Consider the following 17387-nt stretch of genomic DNA (forward strand, 5'->3'; position numbering starts at 1 on the left):
AATGGTTGTTGCTGATGCAAACCACTAAATTTCATTTTGTTTTGTTTTGGGTTTTTAGCAGCAGGGGTTATGAAGCAAAAGATAACTAGAACAAGTATTTCCACAAAAATGCTCTCTAACAAACCACCCAAAACCTCATGGGCTTCAAACAGCAGTCTTTTGTTTTCACAGATATTCAGCTCTCCTAGACCAGCTCCACTTCTTGTTCACTCATTTTGGGCGAACAGTCTGAGGGATTATACTCCCTGGGACAAACTCTTTTCATGGAATGGAAGAGTTATAAGAGGGCAAGCAAGAGGCACAAAGTCACTTAAGGTCCAGGCACAGAACTGGCCAACATGCCTTTGGCCAAAGCAAGTCACTTAGGTCAGCAGTGAGGAAACACACCTTGTCCCTGTAATCAGAGGAAATGAAAAGTCACAGAACAAGGGTGTGATACAAGGAGTGAATTATTGGGACCAATTGTGCAATCTACCACAGCATCTGAGCAGAACTGAGCAACTGATCTGAAAAGATCTCCATTTTAAAGCATCAATAGATTCTCTGAAATCTACTATCAGGACATTTTACTGCTTTTAGAAAATTTAAGAATAAAATAAAAATTAATTTGAGAAGGGGAGAAAAAGGGCTCACATACACAACATTTTTTTTTAACCTTGAGTGGGCTAAGAAAAATACTTAACTAACAAGAATCAGCTACTGGTAAAACATGATTGTCTTTTTTCCTGCCTAAACTGCATTCTCTGATATAATCTGGAGATTAATACTTTTGCTTTTGTAAAGTAGATTCTTTCAGAGGAAGAGTTTATCATATTCCTAGTATAATCATGGGTTTCCCATGAGGATAAAAATACTATCTTTAGGGAGCAGCACAAAGATATAGCATTCTTCGTTGCCTCTCCATAGATAGTGAAGATTAAATTGGGAAGCTAATTTATAGTATGTGAATGTTTCTTTTTAGAGAACCTGGTTTGTGGTAATATCAGAAGATAGCAAAAACTACTGATGGGACTGTAGTAGATTTGTGCTGTCAACTTAGCTAACCTGGAACTGCATATCCCAGAATTACCTTGTCTGCATAGTTTTTCGTTAATATGGGGCACAGGAGACATTTTGGGTAAGATCTGAATGGTGGAAGTGAAGCAGCATCCATATTCTTTTTTATACTTGGAAGGGTGGTGCAGGGTTACAGGTGTGTTATAATTCCCACATGTTTTTGCTGATCTACTAGCTCACCCTGTTGGTAAGGATCAGCAGCTGGGGCCACAGCTCCTCTAGCTCCTGCCAGACCGTCTACAGCTTTTCCAGCTTCTATCCCAGTAGACACAGCTTCTGGAATGACAGGCAGTTCTGCAGAGCTCCAACTGTCTTCAGCTTCTCTGACTACTGTTAGATCCATGTTCAGTTTTGTGGTGAAGGGTGCCCGGTTCTCCTTCATGTCACTGCGTCACTGAACTGGAGGCTTGGGGGCAGTTAAAGATTCATACAAGTTCTAGCTTGTCCTTGCATCCATCTTTTCTCCCCAACTGCCTATCATGCTGACTTAAGACCCAGGGCCTGATGCAGAAGCAGCAGCCACACAAAAACTATTATCAGCTTCTTTGATTGTATAAGGTCAAATTCCTATAATAAATCCTTTGTTTTTACATAATTGCTTATGGTTTTGCTTCTCTGATCAAAACCCAACAGATACAAGGACTTATGTAAAACTCAGCATGATTTATCTTTTCTATTATTTTTTTCCAAATACCCAAATCCTTTAGCCTATAGTAAATACTTACTAGATGCCAGGCACTGTGGTAGGCCCTGAAAGAAATGGGATGAATAAGGCAGATGATTCCTATACTAGGCAGCTCAGTCTGGGCCCCATGTATATTGCTGAATTTTATAAAGGAACTAATAACGACTGTTAAATAATGATTGTTATTATTTAACTCCTAGAACAAACCTGGGCACTCTAGTAATTTGTCTGTAACCTGTGATATGTGTCTAGGTACAGAGGAGTTGCCTGATAACACATGACACTAGGGAATAGGGTAACATGGCAATTACTTGCTATGACATCCCAGTAACATGTTACAGTCTTAAGTGGCCTGGAAATGGTGAAACAAATTTTTCCCAAGCCCAGAGCATAATAATAGAAACTATAAAAAAATTAGTATTGCTAATAAAATAATATAGGTTGACAGGTAAGAAATCCAGCTTTCTCACTGGAACAAAGAAAATGATTCCCGGGTATTAGGGTTGTGGTGGCAGAGAGGTGAGAGGTTGTGCACTGAAACACATTTGTTCAAGGAAGGATCCAGCTGTGGATAGTGTGCTACCATTTGGGTTTATAAAGGAATAAAAATAGCTTGTATACATAGTTGCTTGTGTAAGTATGGAATATCTTTAGAAGGATTCAGAAAAGCTAGTAACATTGGTTGGGTCTGGAGGGGAGGACAGGTAGGCTGGGGACAAGAATAAGAGGAAGACTTTTCACCAAATACTCTTGTACCTTTTTCATTTTGTGCCATGTGAAATTTAGCAATCCAAGAAAGAAAGAAAGAGAGAGAGAGAGAGAGAGAAAGAAAGAAAGAAAGAAAGAAAGAAAGAAAGAAAGAAAGAAAGAAAGACAGACAAGCAAGCAAAATGTAAAACTAAGAGGGAAAATGGCCAGGTGAATGTAAAAGGCATGTGGAAGATAACCCACCCCTCTTGGGAGCCCCACAGAGAGAACTGGTACTGGGGAGAGTGCGAATGTATCCACTGGCCCTGCTACTTACTGCAGCATTTGTCCAAATGCTACATTTCCAAGTGTAGGGAGGGAAATGAGGGCTTGAATAGAAAGACCTTGCAAACAACATGGCACTGATCCAATCTGGGATGAAGAGGTCAAGGGTAATTATGTGCAGTAAAGACCATTACAAAGGACCATAGCCGCTTATTTGGTAGAGCTAAATGGCTCCTCTTTTGACAAGTTCCTTAACGTAATGAGGAAACTGGAAGCTTGGGAGGTCTTTTTCAAAGACTACCCCATTCATTCACCATATAAACTATCAGAAACAAAACAAAACACAACCAAGAATCCAAACATCCTGGAGAAAAGCTAAAGGACAAGTAAGTGCTGAACAATAAATGCTGAAAACCCCTGCCTGCTAAGAGCTAAGAACAGAGCTAGTTGTTAACCACCTCAGGAGCACACTTAGTTAGCAGAACATAGCCTTGTAAGACAGAGCCTCAGGGCTTGAAAAAGTTATTGAAGGAGAGAATCCCATTTGAACCTTCTGGGGATTAGTTCAGACACTCCCACATCACACTGCATTCCTCAAAGTGTACAATTCCCACCTCTTTTAGGAGAAATCAACTTCTCCATTTGCTTTCTCAATCACAGGTATTTCCATCTTCATGTCTGTCAAATCACCAATACAGAAATTCCAAAGGCAGCTGCCTTTTCATCTGGAAGAGGGAGAGGCAGCCAAAGTCCTCAGTCTCTTCATAAACCCACCACCTCCAGGCCCCAGAGTCTAGAAAGCACATATTTTTAACAGAAAATGCTCAGCCCAGTCCTGTCAGGATTGCAGTCTTGGTGTTTGTCATTATGCATACTTGAAAGGTTCAGAGGAAGAGGGGAGATGAAAGGATTTAGGACCCTCAGGCACATCAGAAGTTATCCCACCTCAATTAGCTTTTCCTCCACCCTGTCACTAGGTTTAAGGGGAACATGAAAGGAAACTGCAGCTGCAGGATGCCCCTTTGCCCATCCCCTTCCCGGTCCAACCTACTTTCATCTCTTGCCCTAAAAAATAAATAGGACAGTGTGAGGATAGAGGGAGAAAAGAGTGGCTGGGTCACAAACCTCATTTTTCACCTCCACTCTTGCTCTCCTGTTTTAAGACCATCTTTACCTGGACCTTACTCCCGTGCATTCATGATCTTTCTTTTAAGAGATCCAGTTTATTTTCCCAAGTCAGAATAAAATACCGAGGGCAGAAAATGCTCTGTAATGCAGAACACATCAACCTTCCTTTCAGAACATGGCTTTACATAATTATAACATGTTTGAGCTGGAGGAGAACTTAGATATCATCTTTCTCAAATCTCTCATTTGCAGGCAACTGAAACCCAGAAAAGTTAATTGACCTGCCCAAGCTAGTTGCTGACCCAGTACTAGGAGGGAGTTTGTCTGACTCCTGTCCAGGATGTTTATCAATAGACTACAAGGTGAGAATTGTACTTTTTATTCTTTTTTATGTTGCATGCTTTATGCTGAATTTTGAGCATATTATAATAACACTCCATATTGAGAAGTCACTTATCTAGTAGTATCAACTGTCCATAGCACAAGCAAGAATCAGAAAGCAATTGAAAAGTATCAAATACTCCACATAAATGGCTCTGAGTTTATATACTAAGTTTATCACTTCATATAAAGGAAAGGTTCTCAAGCCTTTATTCAAAGTCTATGAACTCTAACTTGGTACACAATCCTAACAAGTTTGGTACTTGATTTTTTTTACTCACGTGTTCAGTAAAACATTCATTAAACCCAGGCACTGCTCTTGGAGGTTAAGTGTTCAAAGATAACTAAGGCACAGCCTTGGAGTTCACATTCTACAATTGTAAGCCTACAATTCCAAGGCAATGTGCTTATATGGAGGTGCATATGCAGGTGCAGGTGCTATGAGGCCATGCAGTCCAGCCTGGGAGAGTCATAGGAGACCTTACAGAGCAGGTGAAGTCTGCACTGGGACTGGTAGGGGAAGTAGGTGTTTATTTGTCGAGACAAGGAAAGAAGGACATTCTAGGCAAAGGGAACAACATGTAAAAGGTAAAGGGCATGGAAGAGTGTGATGTCTTCCAGGAAGTGCATGTTTTCTATGTATGGAGAATAGGGTAAATTTAAGGAGAGGTGGGCTTATATAACACTCCCAGGAGTTTCTTTGTAGCCAAGTGACTAAGTTCTGGCTAGTGGCTATAAATGAAGGTGGTATGTGAAACTTGCAGGCCAAGTCTTTAATGGAAAGGAGCATGCCCTTCTCATCCCTTTCTTCCTTTTTGGTGACTGGAATGCAGACTTGATGGCTGGAGGTAGAGCAATCATCTTGGAACACAAAGTAGAAATTGCATATTGAGGAGGGTAGAGCAGCAAGACTGAATGATTGCAGAGCTGCCAACTCAGCCCTGAAGTACTCTCATTTATATGCAAGAAAAATAAACTTATATTTTATCTAAGCCACTGTTCCTTTGGGTTGCTGTCACTCATAGCCACAACAAATCTTAATGCAGATAATCAGGCAGATGGTGGTACCACGGATTGGGAAAATGAATGAAAGAAATAACAAATTTGGGAGAGGGGAAAAATATAAATTTGGATAAGTCAATGTTGAATTGAGTGTAGAACTTCCAGAGAGGCAAGCCAACAGTCAGCTCTACAAGCTGGAACTAGGAGAGAGGTTTGGGGTAGAGACCCAAACTTAAAATGGCTAGTGTGGAAGTAGCAGAAAAGCCATGCGTATGATTGTGAATGAAAAGTGGATGACCAAGAAAGCAGTCACAACTGAGGGTTCAGAAGTCAATGTAGTAAAAAAGGAAAGTGTGTGTCCTCTGGACACAGAAGCAAAGCCAGAGTCATAGGCAATGTGCTCAGGCCAAGCTAGAAGGAATAGCTTTTAGTGGACTATACTGATTGTCCAGAATGGAACACAGATGGGGCAGAGGCCAATGGAGGAGTAAGTACACATTATACTCTTTGTTCTTGTTTCGTGTATATGCTAGAAAATATTTAAATAATTACCCAGAGTGCTAAGGTAAGCCTTCACCCCATAGCAGCATAAGGGGACAGTTGCTTGTCCGATGTATAGTTTACAGGGTTGATCCTTTGGCTTCTAAACCTTTTTTTCATTTTTTGGTGAAGTAATTTACCTCAGGTAGTTGAAATGGTTTAAAAGTTTATTTCATTTTTTTTAAGGCAAGGAATGGGGAAAGGGCTCAGATTTCCTTGTAATGACTATGAGACATAGTTTAAATCTTCCCATGCAGAATGGGGTTGAGACCTGGGGTCTGTAAATTTCTATGTAAATCCTGAAGCTCCTAGTAGATACTCTGACCATAGTGATGAGGATTATGGTGGCCAAGGTGAACTGACTTCTCAGGCCCTGCCACAATGAAGGTAGAGATGCACCATCAGTTCCGTCTTACTGATAAATCATCGACAATCATCAGCAAACAGTAGGCTCTGTTTAACTGTAGAGATAGACCAAAAGGTCTTTAGGTAGAGTATGCCTAAAGCCAGAAGCCCAACCCTAACGATTCCAGAATGGAGTATAGAAAAAATAGAATTCCAATAAAAGAAACAACAAAGACAAAAAAATGAGTTCCAGACTCAGTAGCTATTAATCTTAAGTATGGGAACAGGAACCACCTGATCTTACAGAGATGTAAACAGCTGAAAATGACAAATAGCTGCTTTTATTGAGCTGTAGTGCCAGGTACTATGCTTTGCTCTTTAAATAAACTATCTGTAATCCACAACAATCCTACAGAAGTATTATTATCTCCATTGTATGGTTTTAAAAACACAGTCAAAAGGATGCTAAGTAAATTGCTTAAGGTTGCAATGCTATTAAGGAGAGAGAACTGGGATAGAAACCCACATCTGTCTGAATCTAAATCTCATGCTTTATCCATACCCCTATATGTCTGCTGAATTTCTGTACAGTGATTTAGTTTACAAAGAACTTTTATGTATATTATTTCTTCTGGTCATTATGTATGACAGGTTATTGTTATATCCACACCGCAGACAAGGATAAATGAGAGTAAATCACTAAATATGGGTAAACCTTAGTTTCCTCTGATGTAAAATGGAATAATAATGCCCACCTTGGGTTGTTACTGGGGACTAGACATGTTTACAATGTCTAATTACTAGTCCATAATCATTGCATAATAAATGCTAGCTCTCATATTGTTATTATCATTGGCGAAATTGTGAATTGCCCAAATCACCCAGCTTAAAGGTGACACATCCAGGACTCATGTGCAAATATTTGGATCCCATCCCAGTGATTCATGTTCTATGGCTGAGTCCAGTGAAGCCTCAGGAAGATATCTCTATAGGTCTATATTTTTGCCAGACAAGCAGCACAAGGTGTAGGCAAGAGTCAAGCATCTAAAAATCCTTACTCTGCAATTGTTTCTTGACCTTGGCTATGCATTAGAATCATCTGGGAGTTTTTAAAAGAAATCCTGATGCCCTGGCCACAGCCCAGAACAATGACATCAGAGTCATTGGTCGTGGGACCCAGGCATTAGTGATTTTTGGAGTTCCCCAATATGTAGCTAGGGTTGAGAACCATTGACTTAGAGAAAACCATGACCAAAGATTCATTCATCATGAGATGTTTCTGACTCCCAATGGCCTTGTCATCCACATACAGCCTCACATTATAACTACATTATAGCTACATATGATGCTCTGCCCCTGGCAAATACTTTCTTCCTTATTAGGCCATCAAAACACAGATAAACAGTCCAAGCAAAGACCATCCCATTTTCCTGATGAGAAAACTCATATCCACTGACATAATTTGGATTAACCAAGATTATGACTGAAATATAGACAAGTAAAGTTTTGCTTTCAGGCAAAATCCCACAAACCAGCCATAGCTCCTTTATTTGAAACCTAAAGACAATGAAATCAGAAGTATTTTTTCCAGTGGAGGGTGAAAATAAACAGGCCTGGAGGGACTATTAGGGGAAAGTCAGTATGGATTTAGCATCAGCTTAGAAAGACTAGTGACTTGGTTGCTAATTCTAACCATCCTTGACTGTCCATTAGCCCAGTATTTAGCCTGTGTATTTTCTAAAGATAAGAACCATCTATTTCTCATCAGAATCTGGATTTGCAAAACAAACGCCCCTTCCCCAAAATTGGATCAAAAGAGGTTTTGGGCTAAGATATTAAAATATCACACACGTCACAAACATGGGACAACCATTCCCAGTCACTGTGTAAAGTATTCCCATTTCCCAATTATAAGAGAGTTTTAGAGAAGGCCTGTACTCTTACTGCCTGCTTTTTTCCAGTCCACAGTAATTTCAGTTGTATCCTCCTCCATCTAATTCTTTGATGGCTGTTGGCACGTTTTCCTCTTAGATTAGAAGCTGTTGGATCTAAAGTGTAGGTCTTTGTCAATGGCCATCAAATCGTTTTACAGTTATTTGAGAGTCATGCTGTTTATTTAATTTTTAAATGTCCTGAAATATCAGCTGTGCAATTTGCAGTGGAAATGTAACAATAGACCATTTTTTCTAATGGGATTTCAACAGGGATGAAACTAGAGGGATAAATCTGGCTCTCTAAGTCATTAAAATATAGGGCATGCTGGTTCCAAAAAGGTTCCTAATAAGGAGAATTATGTAGCTAAGAAGAAAAAAAATACAGGTACTCAGGTATCATAACTACTTACTCCAGAAAAAGATACAAGTTATAGATTTTGATGAAGAATATATTTTTTATTTTAAATCAGTAAATCATGATCTTGTTCAGTTGTGTTTAAGAAAAGATTTTTCTCTATTGAAGAAACCAAAATAGGTTTGGTTTGTAGTTTACTGGAAAAACCCATCCAGGCCATTTGTTGACAATAAGCATATAAAATTTACCAGTATCCAAACAAGACAAAACTCTGCTTTTATTTTTTTTAAATTACTGGTGATGGGGGTATATTTATGTGTATGGAGGGAAGATGTCATATTTACTAGAAGGAAAATGTAATCTTAAGGAAGGACAAGAAACAAACCGAAACTTTTACTGTACACATAAATCATGTTTGGCCCAGGGCAGCTGACAATTTGTAAGGCTAAACTATAAGTTTTTTCATCCTTAGGATCTCAAACGTTACACTAGTTTTATATAACCATCCAATGCCAGTAGTTTTTTTTTTTCCTTTTGTTGTGCTTTTCTACCTTTATTTATTAACAGTGATCACAAACAAATCAAGAAAGAAAATTAAATGGGTAATGCTGGGTATATTTATTTTTATAGTATAAAGATATCTTAAATCAATGCCTAAAGAAAGGAAATTCATTTGCCTTAAGTAGTGTATGGATAGTCTCATCACTACATCTCTTTGTTCTTCAACAAGACACTCTTAGTCATATTTAGAGAGCTATGATCACATCCACTAAATAAGGCCAGTTATAATTATCAAGCAACCCCTCTCTCCATCTTCATTTGCTTCGTTCATTACTTAAGAGCAAATTTCACAGGAGGCCAGTTTGTGGTTAAAATGCATGTGAGACTAACCATAATCCATGAGAACATAAAGGTCTAGCTTTATGAGTTATAGGCCTGTTTGATGTCATTTGATGGAGAAAGTCTATCCTTTTAGCTATATTTCTTCAGTCTTTTTAAAGTAGCTCATTAAGTGGAAAATGCTCTTTTTAAAAAGATTTTATTTATTTATTATTTATTTATTTGAGAGAGAGACAGAGACAGAGACAGAGATAATGACAGAGAGCATAAGTGGGGAGGAGAGGGAGAAACAGGCTCCCCCCTGAGCAGGGAGCCTGATGAGGCACTGGATCTCAGGTTAACCAACTGAGCCATCCTGATAGCTGGGATCTTAAATGGAGTCCTAAGAAGCATTTTCTGGTGCATCTGGGTGGCTCAGTCACTTAAGCATCTGCCTTCAGCTCAGGTCATGATCCCGGGGTCCTGGGATCGAGCCCCACATCAGGCTCCCTGCTCAGTGAGGAGTCTGCTTCTCCCTCTGCCCCTCCCCTCTGCTCATGCTTTCTGTCTCTCACTTTCTTGCTCACTCTCTCAAATAAATAAAGTCTTAAAAAAAAAATCCCAGCCAGTTCCTACTCATGCACTGGAAACATGAGCTCCACAGAATGAGGGTTCTTTTCTGAAGATGGGACATCAAGTGCTCCTGGAAGAATAAGGAGTTCTTCACTGAGAAATGATCTGTGTTGACAAGCATTATAGATTTGTTCAGTGTCAACTTAGCTAAACTAAAACTACATCTCTCCGGAATTTCCTTCCTTGCATAGTTCTGGGTTAGTGTGAGCTACAAGAGACATTTTATATCAGATTAAGAAAACACAAATGAAGCAGAGCTGTCTTCTTATCCTGAATGATCAGGATAGTGCACAAGGTGTTGTTGCAGCTCACACAGGTTCTCTTTTATCTAGGCCTATGCTTTTGATGTGGGGTAGCCGCTGGGCTCACAGATCCTCTAGCTCCTGCCTCCTACAACTGTTCCAACTCCTGGGATAGTTGAGTATTTAGCTTTGAGATGAAGGGGGCTAACTTATGTAGGAAACCTCCATCATCAGAGGTGGAGGCTTAAAGGTCATGGTGAGAGACCAACATGGTTCCAGTTCATCTTTGGGTTTCCAGCTCAAACTTGCAGGTTCTAATTTACCTTTGTTCCCTCTACTTCATGTTTGCCTTTCCTTCTTGAATGCTGGCCCTGAGGGTTTGGACTCCAGCTCCAGACTCAAAAGCAACAGCTTCACATGGGCTGTTTAACAGCTTCCACAATTGTATATGGTAAAATTCCTATAATAAATCCCTTAATATTGCTATCTATAGATATAGATATTAATACATTTATGTAGCTGAGAGATAGTAATAGGGAAAGTGATGAAGATAAAGAAAGGGAAAGATACCTCCTACTGATTCAGCTTTCCAGATGAAACCCTGACTGATGCTAGAAGCCTGGACTCTGTAAGAACTTGGAGGAGCACCTCAAGGGGAAGGAATTTAACTGATAGTAACTAAGGGAAGCAGCTTAGACCTGAGTGTCCGTTCTTCTGCCACTATCTCAAGGTCTGGCTCCATTGCTGACTCCTGCCCTTTGTTCAAACTACAAACTGTCTTATTTTTTGACCCTGCCTTTACCCCTGCACTTGATGACATCTCTGCTTGCCCTATTGACTGTTGTTGCCTTGACTCCTGTTTCTGGCCATTTTTCCTTGAACTTATTCCTGGATCTTCCCACTGTGTGTGTGACTGCATCTATCACTGAAGTCCTCCTGCAACCTTGGGGTCTATGATAATACATTTGTGGCCACAACTCCTGCCCCCACTGTCCCCTTGTCATAGTCTGCCACTATCTCTGGAAAGCAGTACCTTAACCTTAACCCTCTAATATACTGACTTCTGTGCTAAGAAAAATGTCACACAGAAAGCTTGAGGTGGGAGGTGGGAGGGTGAGTAGTGAGGGATTCATAATTGTGGTGAACAAAGGAAGGCAAGCCTAAGTAGGAGATCACATTGATAGCCACAGGTTAGCCAAGGGATATCAAGAAAGCAGGCATGACTTAAGAGACTCTGGAGAGCTGTGTTTGATGTTCTTTTTTTTTAATTAATCTCTTCCAGTTCCATCCATGTTGATACAAATGGTGGGTATTCATCCTTTCTGATGGCTGAGTAATATTCCATTGTATATATGGACCACATCTTCTTTATGCATTCATCTATTGAAGGGCATCTCAGCTCCTTCCACAGTTTGGCTATTGCAGACATTGCTGCTATGAACATTGGGGTGCAGGTGCCCCTTCTTTTTACTTCATCTGTATCTTTGGGGTAAATACCCAGTAGTACAATTGCTGGGTCATAGGGTAGCTCTATTTTTAACATCTTGAGGAAACTCCATACTGTTTTCCAGAGTGGCTGCACCAGCTTGCATTCCCACCAACAGTGTAAGAGGGTTCCCTTTGCTCCACATCCTCGCCAATATTTGTTGTTTCCTGTTTTGTTAATTTTTGCCATTCTAACTGGTGTAAGGTGGTATCTCAGTGTGGTTTTGATTTGTATTTCCCTGATAGCTAGTGATTTTGAGCATTTTTTCATGCATCTGTTAGCCATTTATGGCTTCTGCCCATCTCTTGACTGGATTATTTGTTTCTTGAGTGTTGAGTTTGAGAAGTTCTTTATAGATCTTGGATACCAGCACTTTATCTGAAATGTCATTTGCAAATATCTTCTCCTATTCTGTGGATTGCCTCTTAGTTTTATTGTCTGTTTCCTTTGCTGTGCAAAAGCTTTTTATCTTGATGAAGTCCCAAAAGTTCATTTTTGCTTTTGTTTCCCTTGCTTTTGGAGATGTGTCTTGAAAGAAGTTGCTGTGACAGATGTCGAAGAGGTTACTGCCTATGTTCTCCTCTAGGATTTTGATGGATTCCTGTCTCACATTAAGGTCTTTCATCCATTTTGAGTTTATCTTTGTGTATGGTGTAACAAAATGGTCCAGTTTCATTCTTCTGTATGTAGCTGTCCAATTTTCCCAGCACCACTTATTGAAGAAACTGTCTTTTTTCCATTGGATATTTTTTCCTGATTTGTCAAAGATTAGTTGACCATAGAGTTGAGGGTTCATTTCTGGAGTCTCTATTCTGTTCCATTGGTCTATGTTTCTGTTTTTGTGCTAATACCATGCTGTCTTAGTGATTACAGCTTTGTAATATAGTTTGAAGTCAGGCAACGTGATGCCCCCAGCTTTGGTTTTCTTTTTCAACATTCCCTTAGCAATTCAGGGTCTTTTCTGGTTCCATACAAATTTTAGGATTGTTTGTCCCAGCTCCTTGAAAAATGCCAGTGGTATTTTGATAGGGATGGCATTGAAAGTGTAGATTGCTCTGGGCAGCATAGATATTTTAACAATGTTTATTCTTCTGATCCATGAACATGGAATATTTTTCCATCTTTTTGTGTCTTCCTCAATTTCTTTCATAAGTGTTCTGTAGTTTCTAGAGTATAGATCCTTTACCTGTTTGGTTAGGTTTATTCCTAGGTATCTTAATGGTTTTTGGTGCTATTATAAATGGAATCAATTCCTTAATTTCTCTTTCTACAGTTACATTGTTAGTGTATAGAAAAGTAACAGATTTCTGTGCATTGCTTTTGTATCCTGCCATATTGCTGAATTGCTGTATGAGTTCTAGTAATCTGGGGGTGGAGTCTTTTGGGTTTTCCACATAAAGTATCATGTCATCTGCAAAGAGAGAGAGTTTGACTTCTTCTTTGCCAATTTGAATGCCTTTTATTTCTTTTTGTTATCTGATTGCTGATGCTAGGACTTCTAACACTATGTTGATGTTCTAAAGAAAGAGGAGTTGAGGAGCTCAACAGAAACTTCATATGCTTCCTAACTCTGAAGAGAAGCTGCCTTGGGGTGCCTGACTGGCTCAGTTGGTAGAACATGTGACTCTTGATCTCAGGATCATGAGTTCAAGCCCCATGTTGTGGGTAGAGTTTACTTAAAAAAAAACCTATGAAGAGAAGCTGCCTTGCAAACAGAGTAATTGATAGGGCCACTCCTAGCAACTGGGACAGTGTGCCATGTCTTAAATATGACAGCACATTGCTCTGCCTGAGCATCCCTTTGTAATGGGTAAGCTAGAACTGAGATTTTTCTTTTGTTTATAATGATTTTGACCTCTAAAGTTTCAACCTGAAGCTCAAAGAAATAGTCTTTTGTGAAACTTTTTTTAATTTATTTTTTTATTATGTTCAGTTAGCCAACATGCAGTACATCATTAGTTTTTGATGTAGTGTTCAATTAAAAACAAAGCCTCATAAGAAAACAATTAAATTTATAACAGCATCAAAAAGAATAAAATAATTAGTAATAAATGTAATAAAAGAGTTCAAAACATATACTCTGAGAACTAAAGAATATTGAAAGAAATTAAAGAAGATCTAAATAAATGGAAAGACATTTCATGATCATGAATGGTTAAGATGACAGTACACCACAAAGTGATCTACAGATTCAATGCAATCCCTATCAAAACCCCAGCCAACTTCTTTGCAGAATTTAAGAAGGTCATCCTAAAATTCATGGGGAAATGAGAGGGACTCCAAATAGTCAAAACAATCTTGAAAAGGAAGAGCAAAGTTGGATGATTCACATCACCCAATTTCAAAATTTACTGCTCAGCAACAATAACTAACAAAGTGTAGTACTGGCATAAGGATAGACTGATAGATCAATGGAATAGAATTTAGAGTTGAGAAATAAACCCTTACATTTACAGTTAACTGACTTTTGACAAGCATGTCAAGACAATCCGGTAGGGGAAGCAATAGTCTTTTCAACAAATCGCGCTGAGACAATTGGATATCTACATGCATAATAATGAAGTTAGAGCTCTACTTCACATCATATATAAAAATTAACTCAAAATGGATCAAAGGCTTTTTTTTAAAGATTTTATTTATTTATTTGACAGAGACAGAGAGAGAGAGAGCACAAGCAGGGGGAGCAACAGAGGGAGAGAGAGAAGCTGGCTCTCTGCTGAGCAGGGAGCCTAATGTGGGGCTCAATCCCAGGAACCTGGGATCATGACCTGAGCCAAAGGCAGATGCTTAACCAACTAAGCCACCCAGGCATCCCACAAAATGGATCAAAGACTTAACTGTAAGAGCTGAAACTATAACATTCTCAGAAGAAAACAGGTATTAATATTTGAGATCTTAGATTAGGCAAGATACAATATCAAAAACAAGCAACAAAAGAAAAACATAGATCAATTAGATATTGTCAAAATTAAAATCATTTGTGCTTTAAAAGACACTATTAAAAAATGAAAAGGCAACCAGCAGGATGGTAAAATAATTTTGCAAATCATATATCTGATAGAAGAAACTTAAGATATATTTTTAAAAAACTCTTGCAACTTAATAAGAGACAAATAACCCAATCTAAAAATGAGCAAATAATCTAAATAGACATTTTTCCAATGAAATGGCCAATAACGTGGAAAAATGCTCAAAATCACTAATCATCAGGATGATACAAATTAAAACCACAATGAGATAGCACTTCAGAAGCAGTTAAGATCGCAAAGGAGTAGGGGGATCCTAAGCTTGCCTCATCCCTTGAACACAGATAGATAATTATCAAATCATTCTGAATACCCAAGAAATCAATCAGTCCTCAGATTGAGAGAACAAAACTGCAAGTCTATAAGTAGAAAAGTGACCACTTTCTGGAAGATAGGAGGTGCGGAGTTGATTTAGGGGAGTTAAGAACTATCTTTTCTGGTTCCCCGGTGCCTTGTCTGGCCACCTCTCATGCATAGGCTCACCCATGTTGAGAATGTCTTCCATCCCATGGAGTGTGCCTACTGCCACTGTGAGAGTATGATGGGTTTCCGGTACTGATGCCAGCAGTGCCACAACTACCAGCTCTGCCAAAACTGCTTTTGGCGTGGCCATGTCAGCAGCTCTCACAGCAACCAACACCAGATGAAGGAGCACTCCTCTTGGAAATCCCCTGCAAAGAAGCTGAGCCATGCAATTAGTAAATCTTTGGGGTATGTACCCACCAGAGTACCCCCGCATCCTGTTTTCCCTGAGCAACCAGAGAGACCACTTGACCTTGCAAATATAGTTCCACCTCACCCACTGGCTAATATGAATGACACCATGGTGAGCCACATGTCCTGTGGAGTGCCCACCCCACCAAGAGCAACCGAAGGAGTCCGCTTGTGAGTGGTGCCTGGGGTGGAAGCTCTTCATTTGTGACAAGCAGTGAATATAGTGTCGAAGCAGATTAGGCACTTTTGAGACTTTTTTAAAAATATTAAACAATATTTTGATGATAAAAAAATTTCTTATTGTTTTTAATTGCATTTAGTTACATAATTTGTAATAGCATAGGTTTATAAAAGATGTTTAAGAATAGTTGGTAACTTAGTCTTATCTTAGATTTTCTTTGAAAATGGAGAATAAGGGAGTTAGTTATGAGTTAAAGAATATTTCAGGATGACAAGTTGACTATAAACACAAAAGATACACTGATAGCAATTCTACAAACAGCAACTATGAATGTAACTTATGTAAGCCTATTGGTTCACACCTTTAAAAGCACCCTCATTTCTTTTTTTTTAAATTTTTTTATTGTTATGTTAATCACCATATATTACATCATTAGTTTTTGGTGCAGTGTTCCATGATTCATTGTTTGTTCATAACACCCAGTGCTCCATGCAGAACGAAAAGCACCCTCATTTCTTTAAAGTTAAGTTCTATAAATGGTTCATGAAAGTCTACTGTGGACAATGATATATTCAATCCACCTAGTTGGGGGGTGAGGGGTAAATTTATGTGATCATCCAATTCAGAGTCTGATTTGGGTTCAAAAATCAAACTGTGTTCCAAAACAGTCACAAGTAGCATCATCAGTTCCTCAGATAATACAGCTCCCAAAACTCTCATCCTCTTGGTGACCCTCCTTTTCTGCTTTGACTTACACATGCCTTTCTTTTAAAGAAGCAAAAAGTATAAAAGTTCACCAAAATTCTGAAAGTCACAGTTTGTATAGCACTAAATGATGGTAGCTTTGGCATCTGACATTACAGTCACCTTTGTTAGAAATCTTTTCTTCATTCTGGGTCAAGGCAAGGTAAGATGGGATGAATAAGATTCCCAAAGGTAGAGTCTTGAGTTATGAATTATCCAGATGAGTGTACATGTACATGCTGCAAAGCTGCCTTTTGTTGGTCTATAATATGTTGCTGCTCAGCATGATCCTGGAAGTCCTTATTAAGAGAGTGTCTCAAGAGTGCAGTGCTCATTCCAGGCTGTTTAGTTGAAGATTGGTTCTGCATTAGTAGAGGGACAGAGGGGAGGGAGCCCTGCTTAGGGAGACCACAACAAGGTATTATAAGTGGGGAAGTGCAAAATCTGAAGTTTTAGAAGTCTGCCACCACCAGGGTCATGCCTGGCTTAAAGGTGTTCCATTGGGGAAGGAGGGCAGAGACCCAGGAGGGGAAAGCATGGTCTGAAGATCCCCTGGGTCACAAGAATGGGTGCTGCCAATGTGCTGTACTGTTCCCAGACATAGGGGCAGGGACTCCAGCTGAGGGCAGCAAAGCTGGGTGCCGGCTCTATGCTCTGCCCTGCCATAAACTATGAACCACTGTGGGGTCGTGGGACCACTTTCCTGGCACAGGCGGCAAACAGCAAAAGTGCAGTGACACCCTCCCCCAGAGGATCAGTGCAGGCCGGCGCTGCTGGAGTCCCTAAAATTTGGAGTTTTGAAACCTAACCACACACCTGAGAAACAGCTTGGACATAAGCAGGGTGAAGGCAGGGATCTGAGAAGCTGGGAACACAAGAGGGGTGTTTGCTCTTTTGTGAGAGCTTCCTGAAGAGTGGTGGGCACGAACTCTCAGTTCTAGGTTAGAGAGCAGGGCGCCATCATTTTCACCCTGCCCTTCAGCTTGTAAGGCTTCAGGGAGCAAAACAGGGCCACCTAGTGCTGGCCAGAGCCGCTTACACCAAACCCTGCCCAGCTGTGCCCTGCAGGCACATCTCCATTAGGCCACGCCCTCCTGAGAATCACTGCAACAGGCCCCCTCCACCAGAAGAACAATATAAACAC

The 17387-nt window shown here is 39.8% G+C and overlaps 1 long non-coding RNA gene and 1 pseudogene across 1 annotated transcript in view; one reads left to right on the top strand and one right to left on the bottom strand.

Moving 5' to 3' along the window:
- Window positions 1–4180, top strand: part of LOC141374323 (uncharacterized) — a 409949-nt gene extending 405769 nt beyond the window's left edge. Inside the window, exon 4 of the long non-coding RNA XR_012381100.1 lies at window positions 4094–4180. This is a non-coding gene — a long non-coding RNA (uncharacterized lncRNA). The remainder of the gene's footprint in view (window positions 1–4093) is intronic.
- Window positions 4181–16386: 12206 nt separating this feature from the next.
- Window positions 16387–16611, bottom strand: LOC112812578 (SOSS complex subunit C pseudogene; annotated as a pseudogene).
- Between the last annotated feature and the right edge of the window lie 776 nt (window positions 16612–17387).

The sequence above is a fragment of the Callorhinus ursinus genome, unplaced genomic scaffold, assembly GCF_003265705.2.
Source record: "Callorhinus ursinus isolate GAN/ISIS: 27379988/994484 unplaced genomic scaffold, GSC_fseal_2.0 scaffold16, whole genome shotgun sequence".
In the NCBI taxonomy this organism is placed as follows: domain Eukaryota; kingdom Metazoa; phylum Chordata; class Mammalia; order Carnivora; family Otariidae; genus Callorhinus; species Callorhinus ursinus.